The sequence below is a fragment of the Ictalurus punctatus genome, chromosome 12, assembly GCF_001660625.3.
Source record: "Ictalurus punctatus breed USDA103 chromosome 12, Coco_2.0, whole genome shotgun sequence".
Classification (NCBI taxonomy): domain Eukaryota; kingdom Metazoa; phylum Chordata; class Actinopteri; order Siluriformes; family Ictaluridae; genus Ictalurus; species Ictalurus punctatus.
In genome coordinates this window covers 25,663,980-25,669,979 of record NC_030427.2, presented here as the reverse complement: position 1 = coordinate 25,669,979, position 6,000 = coordinate 25,663,980, and positions in this window count along the sequence as shown.

The window sequence follows — 6,000 nt, the reverse complement described above, 5'->3', positions numbered from 1 at the left end:
CTGATGACTGACCACTTATTCAAAGGTCAGATCTATACAAGTATGAATCACTTAGACACGCACACACACACACACATATGCTTTCATCTTTCAGACAGGAAGTATGGTTAATCTATGCCTTCTAACAGTGAGGAAGCCTATGAATTGCAGGGGCACTATTGAGCTGTCCATTAAAAAGCTGACTAAAATAGACTGCTCTTTATCGCACTTTTACTTCAAGGCCTATTGAATTATTTAATGTTTTTTAACATCTGCATGATTAAAGTCTCTGTGAACATGTTGAAAAATACTTTTCTGGCACTAGCGATCTTTCACTTAATAAGCATTTACCAAAAGATGCTGTAAGATACAATTTAATTGTAGTTCAAAGGTACACAAATGTACCAGTTCTACAATTGATTGGAGGATTTTCCTTTAGAACCCGTGGAGCATACTCATTTGCTTGTTTTGTTCCTTATTTTCTTTCATTGTGTGCCTTTAACACCAGTGAGCAGTGTATTCAGTGCCGTTGCTGTGCTCTTGCTTTGCACACTTATCTTCAGACCGCTCTGGTGGCAAAATACCAGAACTATCTGGGCCTCACGTTTAGAGAATGAGATGGAGCCACTGAGAGCACATCAGTGTACCTATATCTGAGGTAGCTTCAGTATACTAGGCTGTACTTTGTGCTGTAGCATTTTGGGTGAAAACTCTTGAATTTGGTCCATGCTCAATTCTAGCACCTCTAATCTGCAAAAGTCCAAATGTAAAAGTTGACATTTAAAAAGGATATACCATGTTCTGGCTGAAGTATTTCTAAAAAAAAAACAAAAAAACAACAAAAAAAAACACCAACGTACAGGACTGCTATAACTTTGGACATAAATCAATATGAAAAACTAAATATATACCAGCCAGTGTCATGTCACAGCAAACCAGTGACTACATTTCCCATCGTGCACTGCGGCCTACAAACATGGCCGCCATGGAGTGTAATTCCCAGAGCACTCACATTCATTCTAATCATACACACCTGCATCAAATTCACAACCACACTGATTTTGCGAAGTATTGAGTGTTATCACCGTACCAAGTGTTTGTACCCTGTTCCTCATTTTTGTTTCATGTTCTTTGATCTTGTTTCTCGTTCTCCTTTCTTGCCTTGCCTCATTTATGCCTGTTTGCAGATCGCCTGACCTATTGCCTGTTTTTGACCACGCTATTGTCTCATGATTTGGATTTGTCTGCCTGCCTCTCTTTATTAAAAGCTCTTATCTGCACTTGCATCCGTCCTAACCCTTTTTCCACCAACGTGGAAAACGTCACAGCCAGGTTTCAGAGGGATAGTGAAGTTATTCTAGTTAATATAAACACAGCGCTGGCGATGTCTTTTAGCAATGTTAGGATGAAAGTTAAATTGTTTTCATTATAGATGCACATTGAGGGTCAATCAGTGAGGTACAGCACCTGCGAGCGCCCGACCGGCAGAGACAAGTGCCATCATATCGTATGGCAGCTTTACTGATTTGGTTGGAGAAATGTGTGTCCCGCACTGACATGCAGTGCGTGTGGAAGAGGGCGAAGCCAACAAAAACAGACGGGATTGCAGTCAAAGAGTGTCTGAGATGAATGATTTGCTTAATGTTATGTGGTGTAAAGCCAATGTATTATGTGAAGATGAATCTTATTTACAAAACACTGTACTACCGAAATATCATGATCCTAACCTTTATAGTTTTTTGGAACACAGCACTGCGGCATGTTGAAAATACGAGCACATCAGCCAACGCAGTGGAAGCCTTGGACCCAGAAACAGTACTACCGGAAGCTCGTTATGTCACGACTTAAGTGTGTGAAGAGAGAGAACGAGAGTGTGTGTATCCTGCCTCCGTCGGTACGCTCGCATCTTTCCATTCTTCAGCCATTATCTTCGGCTAAAAAAGTGAGCGGCATATCACGAAACTCATGACCTCATTATACGTGATATAAACTAATTATTAAAACTACATATATTCATTAACATTTAGGAGTAATGGAGGAACACCACCGAATGAAGCGAAGTAAAAGTACATCTCTGTTATTATGTATGGCCAGTTAAACCTACTCTTAAAAGTATTTTTTTTTTCTTCAAAAAGTTACTCAAGTAAATATAACGCATTACTAACCACCTTTGGATATTAGGCAAGTGAAATGACTTTTTTTTTTTCTTTCGCAGTCAATAATCAGTTCACCACAGAAGCTATAATGGTAAGTAGTTAATCAAGAAAATAGCTTTTTCTTACAACTTCATTCAGCATGAAATCCAATAAAATAGGAAAAACTGGATTACCACTCAACTGTATGGATCCCTAGAGAGGCAATTTATTTTTGTTGTGATCTTGAGTAAGATCAACCATTATTTTTTTACTTAAAATTTTGTTTTCGAGAATTTATCTAACTCTGTATGTGTATAAAAGCATGCGAATATGAATATAAAGTGGTGTACTGTATATGAGTATGTGCATGCAGATGTGTCTATATTTGAATGTGTAAATGCATATGTGTGTGTTTAACCTTGAGTGAATTTGGGACCGTGCTTCTCGCTGCATATGTGAGGTTAAGGGAAAAGCTGTGTATTTTTGTTTTAAGCCTGTACCCAAGAAAAACATCAAATATGCCTTATTAGTTGTGCAGACCCTCTGTGATTCGCCTTATGGATAGCATACCTCTGGAAAAACGGGAGAAATGGGGTTAGCGAGGGAATGAAAATAAAATATCCTACGAATCAATAATCATGTATGACAACGGCGACTAACTGTAAACGAAATATTTCAAGGAGGAATGTAGGCGTAGGAGAGCTCAGCCGTTCGTGCGGCACATTTTCGTCAAAGGCCGCCACTGTTGCTCCTGCCAAGAACCGCATTCCACGTCGGGCTGGGACGCGTTAGTGCACTATGGTTCGGTGCACTATGGCCAATTTCATCATACATCATAAACGTCCTGCTCCTAATACTGTACGGGTTTCAAGAGTAACATAGGCTATACATCAAGCCACTGGCTGCCAAAGAAAACTTAAGCTGTGCCACAAAAAAGGCCCGGGATCTGTTTGATCACTTCATGGAAATACATAATACTTTTCTTCCCCATCAGTAAGATGGTTCTTATTAGTGCGTGTCGTTATAAGGAAAGCCATTCAAGTAAGGGTTTTCATTAAACAGAGCCATCCTGCAAAGAAAAAAAAAAGAATTAAGGTGATAAATTGTTACGCAACATCATCAACCTGTTAAATTATTGCTGCAGTTCAAAATAGTTGTCATAAAACAGTGTGAACTTATAAACAACATCATTTATATTTTGCTCATAATTTGCCTGTCAAAATGGGGGCCTTTACGCGGCTTTTCATTACAGTGCGCTTGTGATTTTTCCAGGAACTTTATCTTGTAATAACTATAGAGAATGTATCTGTGATTATATCTGTTTACAACACATTATGCAAATGGTTACATCTTTACTCCTTATATTACATTTTTACTCTTCTTGTCTAAATCCTGTGAAGCCACACCAGATGCTGTCACTGGCCTTCTGCCTAATGAGATAAGGAAAAGACACCCAATTCTGATATCAGTGAAACAGATTAGACAGGGTTTTTTTGTGTTTGTTTTTTTCAAAGCATGCTGCTCCTGCCTTCAGAAAACATGATTTAGTACACCACATGGCCCCAGAACCTCATCCCGATCATCACTGCGGCATGAAAATAGAGGTAGACAATGAAAGTGTGTGTGAGTGGTCAAGGTCCATTAACCCTAGCCCAATTAGGGAAAGAGCTGAGTACAGTACCACAAGGCCATGCATCAGCTACTATCGATATTAAAGGATCCAAAGAGACAATCAAACCCCTTAACCAGCGCTGTTACGGATCTCAGGGGTGTTGGGAAATACATACAAACACTAACTTCCACCATTACAGTGATTAACAGCAGTGTATTCTGAAGGTGCAGCTCATTATATTCTATGGATTGGGTCTTGTGTATTCAGCCAGGTGGAAGAGAAGCGTGCAATGAAATTTTACAACAGGAGCCAAAGTCAGATCTATTCGAGAGGCTGACCTGCCCATTTATGAGCCTCTAGTTAGCTGTGAAAATACATTTACATCCAAGAGTTATAAAGAAAAGGTGCATATGACCAAGCTTATATTTTCCACTTCGTCAAGCTTTGCATCAGCTTTCTGCAATGATCACGTTTGTATTTAGAACAATGAACGTTCATGAAACACTTCAGTTAAAATACATGGATTAAATCTACAACCTTGGTCTTGGTGATATTCAAGGTTATTGCATCTGCACCATTAAGTGCACAACAATTACTAAGCCCCATTGGAGAACACCCTCATCCAATAGTGCAAGCTAAGGCTCAATTAGGGCTTAAAACCAATTAGGGACCATCAATAAAGCGCTTACAAGATTTACACCTCTTACAGCTGAAAGCTAAAGAACGATTCGTTTACAGCACCATTACAGAATTTATAAGTGGAAATTATAAGTTCCCTATTATTTATTAAACAACGACATTTACTAAAATCCAAAAAAATGAGAGGTAATTTACATGTGCAATGGGATACGATGTGTGCGAAGTGGGTGTATTGAGGGTCATTGCAGTGCAGTGATCAAAACACATTCAGTACATCTAGAATAATGATTTAGAGCCAGTTCTGGGAGACTAGTCAGGATCGAGGGAAAGATGAACGCAGCAATGTACAGTGACATCCTTGATGAAAACCTGCTCCAGCGCGCTCTGGACCTCAGATTGGGGTAAAGGTTCATCTTTCAACAGGACAACGACCCTAAGCACACAGCCAAGATAACAAAGGAGTGGCTACAGGACAACTCTGTGAATGTCCTTCAGTGACCCAGCCAGAGCACAGACTTGAACCCGATTGAACATCTCTTGAGAGATCTGAAAATGGCTGTGAAAACGCTCCCCATCCAACCTGATGGAGCTTGAGAGGTCCTGCAAAGAAGAATAAGAGAAACTGACCAAAAAATGGTTTGCCAAGCTTGTAGCATCATATTCTAAAAGACTTGAGGCTGTAATTGGTGCCAAAGGTGCTTCAACAAAATATTGAGCAAAGGCTGTGAATACTTATGTACATGTGCTTTTTCGTTTTTTTATTATTTTTTTATTTTTAATAAATTTGCAAGGATTTCAAACAAACTTCTTTCACGTTGTCATTATGGGGTATTGTTTGTAGAATTTTGAGGAAAATAATAAATTTAATCCATTTTGGAACAAGGCTGTAACATAACAAAATGTGGAAAAAGTGAAGCGCTGTGAATACTTTCCAGATGCACTGTAGCTGTGAATATGTTTGCATTGTTATGTGTAGTCTATGGGAAATACACACGAGTAACATTTCATTGCACTTCGGTGCACATGACAATGACTCATAAACTGTTATGTCAAATGACTCAAGAATCACTTTACAAGCATTCATATTAAACATTAGAAAAGGAGAAACTTGGAAGAAAAAAAAAAACACAGCTGGCCAAAAGTTTTAAGGTAAAAAAAAAAAAAAAAAAAAAGACAAACATGAGGATTCACATGTGTGGCCTGACATGGAACTACCACAGTTTGTACTGCCGGACTGCTGTATTCAGGAGAAATACAGAGTGTATCATATTCTGATGGCGTGCTTATTAGAAACAATAAATTAAATTAAATGCTGTGACATCAGCATTTTCTAAAACATACGTTTTTCCTGCATGCACAAACATAGTGAAATAGGAGGTCATAATGCAGAGAAAGAGCTACATTTTGAAAAATATCTGTACATGTGGATGAGGCCTTAGCGAATTGTTGAAAAAGTTGAAAAAGTTTGTTGAAAAGGTTAAATACTTTGTCTTCAACTTGCGGAAACAGACTTCCACAAATTTAATACCTGCCCATCATTTTGTGCATACAGTCACCATTACTGGAATTGTCTTCATATTTAGGAGATTGCATAGCAGGTGCAAATTCTACTGATTTGACACCGTTCTGTATTTT